Below are 20,853 nucleotides of genomic sequence, written 5' to 3'. Positions count from 1 at the left end.
AGAGAAAGGGTTTGCTAGTTCAAATGCACCCAATCAAAGGAAGAAAAAATGTTAGGTGTATTAGGCTGGGTAGGCAGGTGGATGTTGCAGAAGCAGGCTGGTGATCAGTCTTGTCTTGTTGAAATTGATTTATCTCATGAATGTCACAAATACCATAGCAAGGTGTTTGCAATTCAGGTGGAGCATGACTAATTTCCCCTCTCATTTTCCCAACAACACTTACTAACATCCCCTCAAGGACATTGGGATCTGCTCAATGGTCCTAATTCATTTCATTTTATGAGAAATACTAAGTGGAACTCTGTGTTTACTTAGTCAAAACAAGCCACATTTCTTGTGTAAAAATAATCATTCCATTACACTTTCATTTCCCTAAAAACCTAAGTTGTTACCTTATAAACTTAGCGTTTACTACCCATAAAACCATATTAACATTTTAACTTTATTATATAGCTCCTATTTAAAAAACTTTCCCCGCCCCTATTATACATAAAACCCATAAAATCCCTAAAAAACTAAATATCCCGACCCCCGGCTTAATATAGCCATACACCATAAAGTTTCGGGAGTTATAGGTTCACTTGGAACCTTATAACAACCCTCCCCGCGCGTACATATCCTATGGAATTTAATTAACACTTGGTTAATTAAATAACCAACCCGCAAACCCGAAATTGCAATACACTATAAAACTTCGCAAAAACATTAAAAAGCGATGGAATATTATGGCGGGCCCCGTACATTACCCTTCCGCCAGCTTACCGTGCCGCCAGCCGTCGGATCTGATCCCCCAGATCGGATGGTCCTCATCCATATCGCGAGCCCCCATATGCCGAACGATAGCGTCCGGGGGATGGGCGGTATTTCTGCCGTACGCAAGACACGCGTCAAGCGCCCGGTGTGATCGCTGCCCCCTCTGACAAAACCACTGTCGCCCAAAGGCGGTGCGGGGGCCAAACCACTTACCGCCTATGCCCCCGTCCCGCTGACGTCACCCGTTCGTCACGCTCACGTCAGCAAACAGGTCACCCGCCACCCCGCCTCTGTATCATCCACTGTGTCCGCCACGTCACTGCCAAGTCGACCTCCGTACCCCCGCTACCCGACAAAGATGACGTCATGCTGACGTCAGCCAACCAAAGCGCGCCAAAAACCCGCCAAAATCCGAATTTTCGTTAAAAAAGCCGTTAAAACGTCGTTTTTGCCCATTTTACTTTGTTTGTTCTGCGCGCTATTTGCATGGTTTGCGACGACCAAAACGCCATTGTTACTGCACAGTCCACCAACCAGGCATTTCAACTCCATTGCTCGGTCCCTCAACTCGCTCTGCCACCCACATTGTGCACCCGGCGCCCGAAAAATAGGTATTTACCCGAATTCTTCTCCCAAAACCTGTTTTTCCAAGTTTTTCTCCAAAAATTGCCCGTAGAACCGAATTTTAAATTAAAAACACAGTGCCGCCCCTAACCTCTGCAATTTAACCTCTGTTCGGCCCATTTTTCCCAGAGAACACCTGTGAACTGTGCTCCCTCTACAAATTAGCCCATCAAGCTGAAATTCTAGCTTAATTCGACTTGCAATTCCCACAGAAGACCCCAGAAACTCACATTTTACCTACTATTACTGTGGAAGCTCAAATTTTGAATTAAAAGGTCACAAAAAATTGAAAAATGGAGACTCCTGTTGCCCTTAATGTTGCCCCCTTGAATGCACCACACAAGGAGTTGGAATGGTTGCCCTTAGCTGATAGGGACTTCCAAATACAAGACCTAAGGGGTATCAAAGACCACCTGCAAACCTTTTGTGAAATCAGAAACAACTATCTAAACAAGACTGACCTCTATGGCATCTGGGAGTCCAATCTACCCAGATATTATCTTCCATCAGTCAATGTGTTTCCTGATATAATCCGACTGTGTTGTGCTAACTATGAGCCTACTCAAAGGGCAATCATGTCTCCAAATGGCATTGTTCTGTTCTATATCACCCCTGACTCAATCAATGAGATGTTGCATTTCAAGCCTAATCATCCTCTGACTCCTCTGTCTATGAAACAGTTGCTGGACCAAGGCTCCAAGCTATCCTCTGCAGAAATAGGCCGAATTGCCAATTTATTCATGAGACCAGACTCCCAGCCCAGAGACTCACCTCCTTATCACCAGGTCTATTTCAATGAAGTTGGCAGAACTGTTATTGACATGATATCATATGTCCTCGGCTTTAGAACCAGTGAGTATGTTGATGAAACCATTCTAGCTGTGATGTCTATATTTATTCTAGGACACCCTCCTGCCATCAAGTATGACTTTGCTACCTTCATTAGCAACAAAATCCATGAGCAATTCATGAGCCTAAATAGGGAAGGGGTTTTCAAGTATACAGCCTATATCTATCATCTGTTTTTATACTATCAAACAGATAATTTTCAGTTCCCTGTCAAGAAATTGGATGCAAAAGGAGAAAGGAGATCTGTTATATTGTGGACCCCAGTCTTCCATGTAGTCCATAAATCTCCTTATACTTATTGTGAGTTCATTGACCTATTCATATATCCAGTCTCATCACTGCTGATGACAAGCCCCCCTCCCAGACTCACAGCTGAAATGCAGAAAATCTTGCAGCTGTCCAAAAGCTATAAAATAGGTGATTGGTACTTTTACCAAAATCACACAGAAATCAGGATTTATGGCTGTGAATTGTGCCCCTACAAGCTGCCAAGATATGTGCCTATGAGATTATTTTCCCTTGAATACTTTAGGCAGTTTATTAGCTCAGATTTGACTCATTTCTATGAAGCCAAGAAAAAGGCTCGGCTGAAGCTAAGAAACCAACTAGGCCCCCTCATCATTAACAAAAAGGAAGGGTGGAAAGATGCTGAACAGATATTAAGTGAGCAGCTGAAACTAAAGAGGAGTTTTTGGTGGGTTCCCTATGACCCACAGGGATTTATCAATGATAGAAAGACAAAATATAGGCTATCAGGCTATGAACATTGTAAAATCCCTGATATAGAACAATATGCTAACCAAGATGAATGGATAGAAGGCACATTGGTAGAAGAGGTTACTGAGGAAGAGAAAATGGAGCAGGCAATGAAAAATCTTGAGAAAACTCTTGACCTGGACTCTTTTGGACAGGTCTCGTTCAAATTGCCTCAACACATTGGAGCGGGCACATCAACTGCTACAACTTCACAACAAACTGCCCAAGAAGATATTCCTCCTGCAGGCACATCCAAAGGCAAAGAAGTGATGCATTCACAACAACAAGAGGTCACAGATCAGCCTACATCATCACAACAGCAAGGCCAAGGGAAAATTCCTCCTGCCCAAACCCATGCACCAGAGATTCCAGCATTGCAGACTCCTCTCAATGAGGAGAAGGGCAGAAAAAGGGACCGGGAAGAGGATACACCAGTAAGTGGGCCAGCAGAACAGCCAGAAGCAAAGAGGCAGAGAGTGGATCCTCTACCTGAAGAGGAAGTTATTGAGGAGATTATTGAGAGTCCAAGAAGTGAAAGGGCAGCCAGCCCATTAATTTCCCTAGAGACAGAATCACCTACCAGTTCTCATGGACAGCAATCGGGAAAACAGCCCATTATGGAGATTTCATCAGCACGGCCACAAAGCAAACAAAGTTCAGATATCAAGAGGCCATTCATGGAGATCAAGGCACAAAATGAGCCAATAAGAATGCAGCTTTATGATCAGTTCCTCAAAATGACTCTGGCCAAGCAGCAGAGATTGATGTCTGCCTATGACATCAAGGAAGGGAAATTAATCTTGAGTCATTTCAAACCCACAGTGCAGCAGCCACAGTCAGCTGCTGATTATATTAGAACAAATCTAGAGGCTCTGGCCAAAGACATTCACCCTTTGGACCAGGTTGAGTTGCACAAACAAACAGGTGAAATGGTTTATTCCACTTTGGCAGACAAGGCCATACAAGCTCAGCAATTGCAGAATTCACTGAACAATACATCTGCTCAATTAGAATTGGAAAGGGTATCCTCTCTGGCCAAGGACAACAGAATAAAGTCCTTGGAAGAAATCATCATTGAGCTGGGACATAATCCCAAGGACCCCAAGGCAATAAAAGCACTCATAAAGAAAAAGGAGGATGACATAGCTGCCCTCAAAAAGCAGTTAAGACTGCCAGTTACTATGCATCCGCAGACCACAGAGATGGTGAAAGAAAAAGAAGAAGAAGACATGATGGAGCTGTTAATTAAAATGAATGAAAGACTGGCAGAAACCGAGAAGGCTTTGGAGAGAGCATTGCAGGAAAAACAGGGAGAGTTGGCCTCTCAGCCAGCTCAAACAGCCCCAATAGCTACAACTGCTCCTCCTACAGAACCAACATCAATGCCTCCCACTACCCCAGCATCAACAACAGGTACCTCAGCCACAGATCCTTCAACAGCAGCAGCAACAACAGTGCCAGATACCAGCATGAGCATGGAGAAGATGATGGAGGAAATAAAGACCTTGGAGCTCCAAATGGTAGAGTTAAAGGAAGCCAAAGAAAAACTAACCAAATTGGAGGTAAGCTATGATAAATCAAAGATAACAGTGGCTGAAAAAACAAGAGAAATAAAGGCCTTGGAAAACAAAGTAAAATCCTTGGAAAAAGAGCTTACTCTTCATAAAACTCTGTCTGAAATCAAGACAATTTTGTGGACCAAAATCAGCCAATCTATCACTGATCAATGGAGATCAATACAGACTATCCATGAGCAGATTGAATTGATAGAAATAGCTCGAGTGGAGGTTCAAAAGGCCAAAGCATTATTAAGAAACATGCCAGAACAGGCCAATAGATTAATCCATTTTTTGAATACTCATACCAGAGAGCAATTAGCAGCTCTAGACATTCAGGACAGAACAGGTACAATTTTGACAGTTAAAAAGGTGCTGACTATGAAGAGTTTTGTGCAAAATCTGGAGAGAAAATGTCAAGAAATGCAGATGGAAATAAATGCATTTACAGACAAGTTTACAGCCCTACAGCAAAGGGGTCTACCCAGCTTGTTAACCAGCAATCAGAGACTGTTGACACATGAACAGTATGCTCACAGGGTAAACACATATGTTGCAAATCAGATCACAACATCATCAAGCACTTCAGAAGACATAGTACCTCCTACTGGACAAAGCTTGTATGACAAATTGGAAAATATGTTCTATATTGAACATGAAATAACACATCTTTTTGAAGTCCCACCCAATTTCTACAGGTACACTGAAGCTGATGAAATATTGATAAAACTACAAAGACACCAGTTGCCAACAGACCAATGGTGGCAGAGTATGTTGGAGGTTTTACCAAGGTAGTTTTGGTGCTTGTTCTTTTTTGATCATCTGCATAGAATCAAAATTCAAATATACGGGCCACCTGTCAGAAAATGAAAATAACCAAGGAAGGAATTCACGCTGAATGCGTTAAGGCAAAATCAAGCACAGATGACAGGACCGTGACAGCAATACAGGAACGCAAATTGAAGAGACAGCTACCAGCCGACTTATTCAGTCAAAAAGTCAAATACAGCAGACCACCTAAGGCAGCCAGTACAACAGAAGTTACTTCTACATTGATTACGCTCTGTTTTCAATGTCATTTATTGCCTTTGAAGAAGTAGATGGATAAAATTTATTGCCTGATATTTTCCCTATGAGATATTTTGTAAACTCTTTTTGTATATATACCTCCCCTAGAGATGTATTGGGGGTTGGTTGGTGAATATCATTCTGGACCTGCGCTGTAATTTTGAGAACCTTTCTGAATAAAGATTGCTGGAATGCTTTGCTGGTGAATTTCCTGGTTGTGGAATTAATGGCAGAAGAATATGTTGCAGAATTCTCGTGTTACCTCATGGATCAATAAGTCGTTTTACCCTTGTTTTATTGTTCCTCTGTTTATTTATCATATATATATCATGTTCTAATTGCAGGAAAAAAGGATAACCCAGAATTTACTTGACTGTACTCTGTGTTCAATTCCTGTCAACTTTTATGTTTTCTTCAGGACTAGCATAGGTAGGAATTCTTGACTGCTCCTATCTCCATGGTTCTTGCACTCTAAATATAACTAGGGAATTCTTAAATGCTCCTTGGTAATATTTATTCAATTTCTCTCTGTTAGCATAATGAAAGATTCTCAACTACCTTTCATTCCCTGACTTCATTTCATCTTATTCCAGTTTGAAAATTGTTCTATGTTTAACTATCTTGCTCTGTAGTTCCTCCTTTTGCCTAAGAAACCATATCCAAAAATTCATTTTCACTGACTCCATTAACCCAATGGTCTGAACTTTTCTTAGTTTGTAGCCCTGTTCTATTGAATGTCACCTTCCAAACACCAACAAATACTTGTGCTTCATAACTAGCCTAACATATAACAAAGCAAATCTAAATCATAAAGAGAGAGCCCTCTCTGGTTTTAGATTGGCTAGAATCTGCAGCTGAAAGACTGGTTAGTGGTTACCTCGACCATATTCCCTTTTTTCAGATCTTTTGGGGAATAACCTGAGTGATAACACAGCCTTTGAATTTCGACTCTTCCTTTAGTCTCCTTCTCTGCACCAGGGATGAAAAATAGGACCATTTGACACAAATATAAGATGGTATGATAGGTGACAACATCAGCTCCAATTGGGGATAGTGCCTTTCTTCCAAGGTGATGAGAACATGCAGACTAGTAGCCTTCACCATTGGGCATGGGGTCAAAAATATATTGAACCTGTAAACTAGAAAATATCCCTCGAATTTTATTTGTTTGGAGTCCTCTCCTCATAATACTTGAAATGAAGAACTACAACTTCTCAAACGTGAAATTAAACACTCACATAGTGAGCTTATTTATGTACAACTCCTAGATATGTACAAGGCTCAATTCACCCAAGTTAAGTCAACCTTCCAATGATACCAGCCCAACATATGAGTATTGGACCTTATGCCATTGTTCTCTAGGAAGTTAGCAACTAAAACACGCATGCACCATGTGGAATTTTCAGGTAAAACATTTGATACATACCCCATAATTGAGACATGTTGCTAACTAAAGAAAGAGGCCATATAGTCGGTTACTAGACCATACAACTGATGAGAACAATTTATATCCACCTATCTTTCTTGAAAAGTTTCGAGGTAGGAATATTTTTGCAAAAGGAAACAATAGACGCTACTTAGCTCTTCAACTTTGGGCTCTTCTTGAAAGATTTGTTGCTAGTAATTTTCTCCCCACTTGCTAGTAAGCAAGTCCCTCCGAAAATTTGCAACAAAATGATCCTCCTTTGAATCATATGAAACTAATCTTCAATTGTTGATATATACTCAGAAGAAGAGGTTGTCTTTATTTTTTAGGAATAATTTTCTTCTTGTCGTTGTCTTGGGCATATGCTAATACCTTTTTCTTCATCTAAAGGATGTATATCATAAAATGGAGCCTCTTTGTTAACCCCATTGTCAGATTTCTCTTTTTGCACAACCTCTGTTATAGACATTTTTGGGCACTACAACCCCAAGCATGAAATGTCCATAAACCAAGGGCTTCTAAGTCCCTAAAAGTGTTGTTCTAACCCCTAAAGGAACAAGGTCAACTGATTACAGCTTCTCCCAGAAGTTCTCCATGAAAAACTGCTCAAAACTGGTCAAAACAGGATCATTTCAGCTGCTCCATGGACAAAGTGCGTTGCATCTCACCTAAGTACACTCTGTGGGTGCGTTGCATTTCAAAAATCCCTTCTATGGGGTGCGATGGGCGAGAAGTGACAAATGGCAGTGTCATTCCGCGAGGTGGAGAGGCATGGAATCTTCCAGAAACTTCTCCTGTGACACTTGCCTCTCTGAATTCGACCAAGGATGAGTAAGAGATCATCAATCTCCAAGTGGAAGCAAGAACTATCAGAGGGAAGACACTAATTAAATCACAATCTGACTCATCTCCCTTACAGATATCTATATATGGATCCCTCATCCCAGAGATCCAGAGGCTGGAATTTTGCATATTGTAAGGAATTGTTGTTGGTTTCTTGAGACAACATCATAGTGATTGGGTGATCTAAGCTTTGTATGAGGTAAAGAAGGGCTTACTTGCTGAGAGGATGATGCTGGGTCAGAACAACTGGTTGTAAGTCCCTTGGCTCTTTCTTGTTTATCAATAAAAGCTATTCAAGTTTTCCTCCATACTCTTGTGTCATTTATGTTTTATGCATTTGTATGGTCAATTTACATCTAATCCTAGATTGTTTATGATTATAGATCCATGTTCTTGTATAGTGTTATGCTACTGTGATCCTACAGGTACTCTGTGAAGCTGGGCGTACAAGGGAGCAAGTAGCGAAAGGCTATCAAGAGAGAGAGGAATCGAACTAGGAGATTAGCGCAAGACAGAGGCTGGTCTTCTTTGTTCTTCTCTCATCTATATTTCATAAAGGAAAAACGAAAGTAGCTTTACTTTGTTTGTTTCTAAGGTAGCTACCACACCTTAGTGGGATAAGCAGTTCTGTGTAGACACTTTTCCCTATAACAAAATGGCGACTCCGCTGGGGACGAATTAGGTTGTTTGTTTATCTTCCTTGTTGTTTATTTTATGAACATACAGACGGAGCCTGAAGTCGAGCCAAGTAGCTTTCGAACTGCATTTGCTATGCAAATGCAAAGTAGATAAATTCCACTTCAATCAATCTCTGGGTTTTGTTTATAAATTAAACAACTGATTCACAAGCTCTCTGATTGCCCTCGTGGTAGCTCTTAGAGCCTCCTTAGATCTACCCCTGATTGTTGCATTACTGATTACCATTTGCTCGGCCAAAACCCATGAACTGAACTGCAAACTGTGACCCGAAACCAAAGAAAAGTCTCCTCTCTAGACCAGCGCAGGTGCTGTTCTGTGAATCTGAAATTCAGCGCACTTCCCGAGTGTAGTAGGTGCGCTGCATTTCAAGTTCACTGTGTTACAGGTGCGCTGATCAAACTAGGCATTGTTCAGTTTTGGTTTCTGTGATTCATTCTTTTCAGCTTTATTCATAAATTTTGCTGCCTGTAATTAATATATCTCTATTTGAAACCCCTTTCCCTTGTTGTTATTCCGCCTCCAATGTGCAAAGAACTACAAATGTTTTTGTGTATTTGTGGAGTCATTTTCAGTTCTCCTTTGCAAAAAGTAACGTAATTGTACTATCGTCCTTTGATTTGAAAGTGTCGCAAGTGTCGTTTTCAGTCATAGGAAAGAGTTTGGTTGCTATTGATAGTCGATTACCCTGTTACTATTGTATTTGGTCTGAATTTGTAGTTTTTCTAGTGTCGAAAGCAAGTATTCATTTCCAAATCGTAAAGTGTTGTGATTGTCTCCATTTTTTATTTTGAAAAACTTGTTAGTAATTGTCGCTTTAAAAGTAATTCAGATTTGTGCATTAGCTTTCTTTTTACCATTCACATACTAAGAAAGCCGAAAACAAATACATGCATGTGCATTTGCATTTAGACTGTTTGATTGGTTTGATTTAGGACAATGCATCTAGTGTGTGCTCTTTGCTCTTTGTGAAAGAATACTATGTCTCTTTCCTTAGTAGCTAGGATTTTCATTGCACAAAGAAGATAAAAGGTTGTTTATCATCTTAGATTGCATTTTAGGAATTATACATCTACATCTCGCAGTGAACCTGAAAGGAAAATTTCTTAAGCAAGATCAACTATAAAATAAATTTAATGAATCTAACAACGCTTTGGAACCTAACGCACAACATCTAGAAGTCTAGGCTAGAGACGTATTTCGGCGTCGTAAAGCCTGGTAACTGTTGTTCTCACTGATGGTTGGGTGATTCCTCCACTTTGAGACGATAAGTGCCAATACGGACTTGTGCTCCCACGTACCGTCGAGTATATTTTGGGAGACCACAATAGGCTTAATCCTTTATCCATAGGAAGCCGTGTCTGCCGCCCTATCGACCAAAATGCACTGAACACAGCATTCGGGAAGATTGACTGCCGTGCCGTAAAAAGTATTCTGCAGTTTTGCGGTTGGTTTGGTAATCCCTCTACCTATATTTCCAGAGCAGTCCCTTTCGTTCCTTTTCAGACTCCTTAACAGAAAAGGTCCATCTGAGCACTTGTCACTTCAGGCTCATTAAAAATCGAAGGCGACTAGAGTCATCTTTTGTTTTTTCTCGACTCTTTAAAATTGAAAAAACAAGTTGTGCCAAAGCGTCTAAAATTTATTTTAAAGGGAATAATCGTCACTTTTCCTACGCTGGTCTTAGGTTGAAGAAAATGGAGTCCACCAACCAAGGAGTTCCCCTTGGAGGAAATCCTAGTCCCTTCTCCTCTTGGGGATATGTTGGTGCACCCCAGATGGCCACATTGTCGCTTCCAAGATTGACAATCAGCTTGCCCTTATGGCTCTTCTCAACCTCTGTCGTTCAGAACACCGCAATTCCTGAACAATTGAATCAGCAACTAAACGAATCCAGAGTTACCCTCCAACCCTCTACTTCCTCCAATTCTTCCTCTCCTCCTTCCTCTTCGCTTGATGGGGTTGGTAAAGCCAAAAATCAAGTATCTGAGAAGAAGAAGGAAAAGAAGAAGAAAGAGAAGAAGAAGAAGGAGCCAAAAGCGAAAAGGGGCAACCAAGCATTGTCTAGCGAAAATCCACACACTGCACTGACCAGGCCTAAATCACCATGTGTCATTTGCAAAGGATACCACTATCATAGAGATTGTCCTTGCATCCCTCGGATCTTAAGGGACTGGTCTCCTTGTTTGCACAACCCGGTGTCGTCAACCTCTGATGGTAATGTTGAAAACACACCGTCGACTAGTGAAAGTGAAGCCCCTGGACAAAAAGGAAAATACAGATTTCCTTGTAAACTGTGCGAAGGCGATCATGCCATCCACCGTTGTCCCTTCTTAGACGAGGCTAAAATATTTTTGGACGATCGTCCGGTTTCACCGTTACGACTTCCTCCTGGATATAAAAAACTCTTGCCGAGTCCGTCACTAGTTGAAAATCCGGCTGACCCGCCCAGGTGGTCGGCCGAAGCATCTATCATTGAAGACGAACCTTCTAAACCCATACCAGACGAAAGTCAAAAGGTCGAGGCGGCAGTTTACCCGGTCTTGCCTTTAGAGGTTCCATCTTCAGATGATACAGTCACCAAAGAGAACAAGGATGACACTGTCCAAATTCTTTTCGTAAGCACAGACTCCGATGAACATGGGGGCAATTTACCCATTCCTTTACCACAGGAAGGAAGTTCATCAGAGTCGTACCCGGCCGTCTATTCGGTCCCACCTCCAAGCAACCTAGTTGTCTCCTTTGACTGGAATCAACTAGGCAGACCCCGTTTACCGGCTAGTGTAGCATTCTGAATCATTGCTCAAATATATAGAATGGTTACGGCCGGTACCATCATAGATGAAGGGGCTTTTGTGAGTATCCTTTCCTCGACTGCTTGGAAAGCGCTTGGTTCGCCATCGCTTTTGCCTGAGATGAGAAATCTAACAGGCTTTGACAAAGGAACCAGTCGACCGTTAGGGATCCTTCCCAATGTGCCCATAACATTGAGAGGGAAAACCGTTCAAATGAACGTAATGGTAGTCCAAGTACCCCTGGATTATAATCTACTCCTTGGATGAGACTATATTTATTGCATGGGAGCGATTGTCTCCTCACTCTTTAGAGTAATGTGTTTTTCGCACGAAGGAAGAATGGTCAAGCTCGTAGACTAGCTTTCATTTCCCGGTTCACACATAGCAAATAGTCATATACCAACCCTGAATGGTCTTTTCACGCAAGGAATGTCTCATTAATCTCCAATCCGTCCACCTGATGAGCGCGAGTGATTCGAGGGACGTGACTGAAACCTAGGGGGCATGCACCCTGGTCTGCTTCGGCAGGAAAACTTCGGGTATAGGGTAGGTTTCCGCGAGAGATATATGACTGGATTGTACTCCCGTCCGTGATTGGAAGAGGGGGTTAGACTGGAATAAGATTCTCTCGTCAAAGTTATGTGAGTGGACACCTTTGTCTATTTCGGTAGACATCGCCGAAGAAGTGTTTTGTTTGTGGTGTGAATAGAACAATCTTTGGTAACCTGAAAGAGGTATACCTTTCCTGATAAAACAAATGTTTTGTTGGTGATTTGAAGGGTGACCTTGAAACTCTGTTTTATACCTGGGGGCATGCGAACCTTTTGGCGTGCAAGCGAAGAGCGATCATTTATCTGTTTTTTGGATTGGTCATTTCCTAACTTACATAAAGAAAGGATGTGGGGCAAAACTCAAAAAATTGCCATTTTCATATATGAGACATTCTTATTTTACGACTGGATTAATCGAGCAGTTTTAGCACATAGTTCAAGCTCGTTAAAAAATAAACATAAGTCATGAGCAAATGTTTCCCCAATGTTTAAGCTCAATCAAAAAAATGAACCGATTTCCGGTAAATAACCGTCGTGAATGTAGTACTTCAGCCTTTAAATCCTTGGTCGTGTTCTCATCATCACCTCCATTCTGTATTGGCCGATCATTCACCTCCATTTGATTGTTTACCCCTTTTGAGGAACAGCTGCGAAGAGTGATCCCACTAGCCATCCTTGTAACACTGTCGTGATTGGAAAATTCCAAACCTTACCTGGAATCAGCTGCTACCCAATTTTATCACTCGTTCCTCAAAAGACGAGTCTTCTTTAGGCTCTTTTCAACTGACTTGTAAAATATGAAAAGATTGCCGAGCCATTGGCCTCTCCAGCTCGTTAAAGGGACTGGAAGTGCTATCCCTCCTTTAGATTTTAATCTTTTTGGACCTGAGGGATTATTACACAAAAAGATCGAGCGCTTGTTTTGTTTGGCTCGTTAAAAGTATCGAAAATTCATCCCTTCTGTATTGTTTTATACTTTTTCGGACTTAAGGGATTAGATGACGAAAAAGGAATTTTGGAGTTTCATTTACGTTCCTTTTTCAGACTCTCTAAAATTGAAAAGGACCGAGTTATCTTTGTCGTTAAACTCATTAAAACTTAATAGCAATAAACTTGTCCATAGCAGACAAGAACGAGTTTCACTATCGCTAGGCTCGTTAAAACATAGCGATGGGTTTGCCCGAAGGGAAAATTATAGAACAAGCATATGTTATCCTCCTCAAGCTTGACAAAAATAAAGAGGTACTGGTCAGCAATGATTGGGGAAAAATTGGGAAGAAAACTTGAAGAAACTTTGTTGGTAGCAAGTCGCTCTTGAACATGACACTTTCACTCCGCATCCAAGTCGGGTTGGGTTGTTTCATTCACCGGTCACATCACCATGGTCCCATCACACCATCCACATTTGGGGTTAATGCTACCAATCCATCATGTCAGTGTCACCGATATGTTCAAGAGAAGTCATTCAGAGAATTCACCTATGTCTCACCTGCTACAATACATTTACACTCCATTCTTTCATGACCGCCACCCTAAACCTTATATCACCAAATTGTTTTCACCTCCATTAAAATCATTTGCTCCATTCCATGTCATTGATGTGGGATTCATTAAGGCCCTCCTGTGACAGATCGCTTCTTGTCGACATCAGCTCATTATCTAGGAAGTTGATCTAGGAACACCCCGTTCAGTACTTTGAAGCTTGCATGCCTCAATGGCAAGTTTCTCACTTCCGGCGACAGATTTACATCAATGGCCTTAGACCGAAAGATTTTGATTGGTGTTCGACTCCAAGTCCTTTATTCACACCATGTGAATTGTACTGCAGTACCTTGAGGGTCATTATCATTATCGGTGATTCCTCTCGCGCCTGTTAACAGCTTACATCATTGGCTGGTAATCAGGCGATGTCTTTCCATGTTCGACTCCAGAACATCTCTCACATGGATAGACTTGTACTTCGAGTGAAGATCGAACGAGATTGAAGGCCCCGGATCTAGTTTCATCCATCCGGGCTGCGATATATATTCAGGGAAATAAAGACATCAAATGTACATTATTGCTGCACAGAAAATCATCCAATCAAAGGGATGATGGCTCTATCAGAATCATCAATCTACACTCAGACGATTGTCTGTCCTATGTACATGAAAATGAATTTATAAATCTGAGCATGGGAATGCTCACCTCAGCTAGATCATGAAAATATTATGAAGATAATGTATTGTATTGTATCTTATTACAGGTCTCCTCTCAACTTGAAAGAACTTCGGACCCTCATAATAAAGCATTTCACCCGACATCAAAAGATTAACGACCTCATGCTTTAGGGGGCAACTGTTATAGACATTTTTGGGCACTACAACCCCAAGCATGAAATGTCCATAAACCAAGGGCTCCTAAGTCCCTAAAAGTGTTGTTCTAACCCCTAAAGGAACAAGGTCAACTGATTACAGCTTCTCCCAGAAATTCTCCATGAAAAACTGCTCAAAACTGGTCAAAACAGGATCATTTCAACTGCTCCATGGACAAAGTGCGTTGCATGTCACCTAAGTACACTCTGTGGGTGCGTTGCATTTCAAAAATCCCTTCTATGGGGTGCGATGGGCGAGAAGTGACAAATGGAAGTGTCATTCCGCGAGGTGGAGAGGCATGGAATCTTCCAGAAACTTCTCCTGTGACACTTGCCTCTCTGAATTCGACCAAGGATGAGTAAGAGATCATCAATCTCCAAGTGGAAGCAAGAAATATCAGAGGGAAGACACTAATCAAATCACAAGCTGACTCATCTCCCTTACAGATATCTATATATGGATCCCTCATCCCAGAGATCTAAAGGCTGGAATTTTGCATATTGTAAGGAATTGTTGTTGGTTTCTTGAGACAACATCATAGTGATTGGGTGATCTAAGCTTTGTATGAGGTGAAGAAGGGCTTACTTGCTGAGAGGATGATGTTGGGTCAGAACAACTGGTTGTAACTCCCTTCGCTCTTTCTTGTTTATCAATAAAAGCTATTCAAGTTTTCCTCCATACTCTTGTGTCATTTATGTTTTATGCATTTGTATGGTCAATTTACATCTGATCCTAGATTGTTTATGATTATAGATCCATGTTCTTGTATAGTGTTATGCTACTGTGATCCTATAGGTACTCTGTGAAGCTAGGCGTACAAGGGATCAAGTAGCGAAAGACTATCAAGAGAGAGAGGAATCGAACTAGGAGATTAGCGCAAGACAGAGGTTGGTCTTCTTTGTTCTTCTCTCATCTATATTTCATAAAGGAAAAACGAAAGTAGCTTTACTTTGTTTGTTTCTAAGGTAGCTACCACACCTTAGTGGGATAAGCAATTCCGTGTAGACACTTTTCCCTGTAACAACCTCCCATGACTGGGACTGTTGTGGTTCTGCAACACCCAACTCTCCATCTCAGTTATACAAATCATATAAAGGGGAACCATCAAATTCAAAAAAATATGATCTTTGAGGGTTTAATTGAAACGTAATAGTGTCTCCTTCTTCCTTTTCTTGATTGTTGGGCAATACTTCTTGATGCAAGTATATGTCTTCTTGGAGTTGAGCTCCACAAATATCTTCAATAGCATCATTAGTCTTGGAAGATTTTCAACATCAAAATATTCACAACAATCTTTAAACATAAAAGCTGGTGGATATAATCTTTTGTAAAATTCATTATATGCTATGTGAAATCTCTTCAAAGAAGATATGTTGCCATGAGGTAATGTTTTTTACCAAACCCTAGCATATGTATCCAAAGAATACATGAACAATTTCATTTTCACATCTTCATGAACAATACCATGTTGCTCCATGCATTCATGAAAGTCCTTAAGGTGTTGGTTCGGGCTTCCATCTGTGCTTCCATTGAATCTAGGCAAATAGGCAGACCATTCTTGAAATGGAGGAACATAATGGGGGTAACCAACAATGGAAGAAAAATCTAATGGGGCAAATCTGTTGGCCAAGAAAGCATAAAGAGTCATTTTGAAAACCCCTTTAGGTTAGATACCTCAGGGTCGAATTCAAGGGGAGTTTTCTGTCAAGAAGTGTCAGAGCGAGTATGGGGCCTTTTGAAAGTTGGGATGATGAAACGAAGATTTAAACAATGGATTCGACAAGGTGAGAAATATTCAATTAACACCCCCTCTTGCTCACCTAACTGATGGGTGTATAAGGGTCATACCCAGGGAAACATATTTTGATTTTTTCCCCAACAACGATGCCAAAAGCTATTGTAGCTCCTAGAGACAACCCCCAGTTTAAGGAGAGGTCGATGCCTAGGACATCTTAGTCTCTCTTGAAGATAATTCGATGCAACTCAAGAGATGAATGTAAAATGATTTAGATTTTGGTTCAATTTCCTTTCCAGAGGCATATCCAGTATGCACATAAACAATGTATCATTCCCAAGAATAAATGTTTCAGGTCTGGTAGCCGACACACAAAGAATGAAAGCTACATTTTTTGTTGCAGTAAAGATGGAAATGAGAAATGTAAGGGAGGAACATAGTGTAGAGGGTTGGATAAACAAGTAACCTTATGCAACAAATCCTGGTAGAATTATGAGAGGATAAAAGGAATGAAGTGCAGAAATTATGGAGCAAATTTTAAGGATTTCAAGTCAATGTCTTCCAGGTACTATCTACTATCACACAACATAGATAAATATGTAATTTCATAGGTACAATATGATATCACATAAAATTAGTAAATATGTGATTCCAAAAGTATCGTATGATATCACATAACATACGTAAATCTGTAATTTCACAAGTATCGTCTGCCACAACATAACATAAGTAAATCTAGGATTTAAGAGTGAATCTAGTGGCTACAATTACATAATTTCTTAAGAAGAAAAACACACATGAAATGATAGACAGAGGAAGAACACATAATTCATATCCCAAACTCTTGGAATCACCAAAAATTATTCATTGATATTTGAGAATGAAATACACATCACATGGCCCAAACTTGTGAAATATGAAAAACAATTACAGCCATAGGGACAGGAAAATAAAACGCTTGAAACCGGAAAATCCAGCACCCTTTGAATGAGTTTTTCCTCCCTATTTATAGGGAGATAGTCCAAACAAACATTACAAAATATATTGAAAGTGCTACAAATATCTGAAATACCAGTTGTCTGAGCATGCAGATGTTCTAGTTGTCCTAATGATTACATAACAAATCTTATTCTTTTCTTGAAAATGCAATATTAACCAAAACATGAGAAACAAGAGGTGTCATGATTGACAAAGAAAAATATATATCATGTCAATTCCTTTGATTGCCTCTGATCTAGCCACGCCTCTGCCATAATATTCCTCCACAGTTACTTGCCAATACGCCTGTCCCTTTCTCCCTTTAACTACTTTAATTTCCTCTTTCTGGAGCAGGACGTGCACAAGAGTGGTGGCATTAAGGAATCGATCACTTTTATGCATCATTAACCACTGAGAATGGGCCTTCGAGTGATCTCCATACTGAGAATTAATTTTCAGTCATACTACACAAAGATCAAAATGCAAAATAACATGGCTTCTTTGAACTGATGGCACTGTTCTTTATTTAATCCCTTGTAACATGCATGAAATATCAGGGACAACTTACTTCTCAACACAAGACAAGACCAAACTTTTCTCTACAAATCATGGTCCTCCTCGCCTTGACCCAACAATCTCTGTAGTCGTCATTACTCCTACAACACCAACCTTTTGTACACATTTAATTATATGTCAACCTATTCATCCTCTATACTTTATGTATTGCAGTATCATAGCCCAATACATCCTGTAACATTATCATAGTAAAACTTTGGAGCTGCCACTCATCGTAACTTTATTTTAAATGACATTATGAAAACAAAAAGTTCTAATGCCTTTACCCCCTCTATGCTTAGCTCCTTATTTCTCATACACCATAGAACCATTGCCTATGACCACTGATATATCGCTTAGAGGCTGCAGTATCGGAGCCTTCATCCATCATAACTTTATTGAAAAACAATGTTATGAAATCGAAAAAAATTATGCCCCTAGCTCCTTTTACTTAGCCTCCTTACCATTTCTCCTCTATGGAACCAGATTTCATGACTATAGGCTCAATTCTTGGGTGCTAAAAGCCTGTGGCATTCTGTCAAGGGCTTATATCCCTTTGTATTTTATCTTCCGCCCTTGGTTACTTTAAGTCTCCCACAAGCACGAGCCATCAACGCACTAGAGTTCTTTCCATTAAAAGTTCTTCGAATTTGAAATTTAAAGAAAAGTTATGATGTCTCCCTCTTCTGATGAGCTCCATAGCACTTGGATGCTCGGCCCTGGTCCATGCCCTTAGTTCTTTGGGTCCTCGTAACCAAATTCCAACAACACATAGAAATCCCCTCTCATCAGAACCTTTTTTAGATTTGCAAATACACTAGAGTTCTGAAATCTCTTCCTTCTGAAATGTCGAGCTCTGAGATGACATCATGATAAGGTCATCATATCCAAATGGAACCTCTCGAGTGGTGACACATGTCACACGGATTTTACCCACTATGCTACCTAAAAACGCTAAAATAAACTACCACGTGTCTTCTGTACTACCACATCATGCTGACATCATCTACCATGTCTGCTTCTTGGAGCTAATAATTTGTTGCCATGTGTCTTCTTGGAGGAGAGAGAAAGCATCCCTGGGGTCCTTGGTTTTTTGATGATTTCCTTTGTATTTTCCCTTCTCGGCAACCTCAGTGATTTTCAAAGAATTTCAATTTTTAAGGAGTTACGAAACTTCGAGATTCTGATATCACTTTGCTTCGAGGTCCAACATTCGATATTCCTAGTTGTCTCTGAAATCCATAATTCTAAACTCCTGCTCTGATATTCTATTTTGGGGTCGCTTTTACATAAATTGCAAAGGTCTCTTATGTTCTGACCTCTAAAATCCCGAAGTGCCTTCTGCTCTAATGGCGATATTGAATCTTAATCGTCGCCTTCCTTTCTAATTTCAACCTTCGAATTTTGGCACTTCCTCTTGGCTTTCAACCTCCAAATTTTGGCTCTTCCTTTAGTCAATCAAGAATGCACCTGTCCTTCTCTACACCAGGGATGAAAAATAGAACCATTTGACACAAATATAAGATGGTATGATAGGTGACAACAAACATTCCAAGGCTTCAAACAATACACCCCACATGTTAAGGTGTATTTTTGTTAACTCCACTCCATCAATGAAATCTGAACTTATAGAAAACTTGATCTTACACTACTTAATGACTTTTACTATGCATAATCATTGAACCATCTCAATATATATGAGTTTGGATGATTATGAACCTCTAGCCCAAGCTTTTTGACTAGATTGTTTTCTATGAGGTTAATCTATGAACCAAAATCTAATAGAGCATCTACCTTGGTCCTTTTGACATGGATGTTAATGTGGAAGAGTTTAGCCATCTACTCTTCTTTGTGATCAGAGCTACTTATATTACCTCCTTTTGTAATGAAGCATATACAATGTTTTCATCCATTGTATCTAAAATTCGCTCTATCTAGTTGCCCAAATTCATTTTTAGGAGGTTCTCCTTGGCATCCTTCATAGATTCTCTAAATTTTGCTCTCAATGTAGCTTCCAACACTAATATTTAATTTTACTATCGATATTGAAATGGTTATGGTGGTTGTTTGAATCCTTGCACCAATGTTCAATAATTGTCATTTTCTGGTATTTTACTTTCCACTTCTTCTTCCCCTCATTTTAAGCTTCTTGGTGGTATTTCAATTAAGAACCACTTCATTGTCATTTCTTATGGCCTATGTTCTCTAAGTATTGTACCTACATACAAGAATCATCAATGGTGATAGGTTTGAAGAGAATCACTTTCCTTTAAAAATGATTATGTAGACCTCCCCCCTACTCCAAGATAATTAAGGAACACATCTGGCTTCTTAGAAAAATAACCCAATTGATCACAATCTTCCTGAATTCGATGATGTCATTTTACACACTCTACCCTTGCCTCTAGCTAAAGTGACACCAATGGATCCATTGGTCCTCTACATATCCAAAAGGGTAGCACTAGGACTTGAAGAGGCTTTTAAAATCCTTCCACCTAGTTACTGGTAGATCACCCCCCATGATATGTGTCCTGTGGCTTTCCCACTAGGTTAGTGCATTGCCCTCTAGTTTTAGTCAGTCAATTAGATTTTTTTTCTTTTCATTTATATTATGGTCATTAAAATACACTTTTCACTATTGCAACCAATGATAATAGCATTAATATCGCATTGATAAGGCTTTACCAATTTTGATTTCAATTTAAATAGAGGTTGTAAAGGTGTGATGGAACTGGAACTTGGTTGGTCTTTGTTACATCCCTTTTTTTACTCCTTTTCTAGGTTATCACTATTTTCCTATTTCTCATATGATCCAATGTTTGAATTAGAGCCACCAATGTCCCTGAAAATTCCAAACTTATTCACCAAATCCACCATGAGGACAACCATGGTGTTGGTGATATTAGATACTTACTCTTACGTCCTCATAAACTTATTTATTGTGGCATCATAGGGATTGTTATGAACATACTCATTCACCATGGACATGGTTCTATGACTTTCTTTGATCTGAAAATCACCCTATGAGTGACCTCAGTTGAAGATTTATTAAACAAAAAGGTATTACAGACCCATGTGCTGGTGTGTGTGTTCTATGTTATTGAAGCAACAGATCGATCAGATTGCCAATACACAGAAAATAAATAGAAAGACAGCAGAGAAATACAGTAAGCAACACAAAGACACAAACACTTTTTAATAAGGAGTTCACCCTATTCTCTAGGGCTACATCTCCGGTCCAGCTTCAGTGGTGGCCTTGTTTTATTGTGTCTTTCAGCAGAGAAATTACAATACAAGGACTCAATATGAGTTCT

The sequence above is a fragment of the Pinus tabuliformis genome, chromosome 8 (assembly GCF_031772625.1).
Source record: "Pinus tabuliformis cultivar Carrire ecotype Pingquan chromosome 8, CPIR1, whole genome shotgun sequence".
Taxonomy (NCBI): domain Eukaryota; kingdom Viridiplantae; phylum Streptophyta; class Pinopsida; order Pinales; family Pinaceae; genus Pinus; species Pinus tabuliformis.
This window is presented reverse-complemented; position numbering follows the sequence as displayed.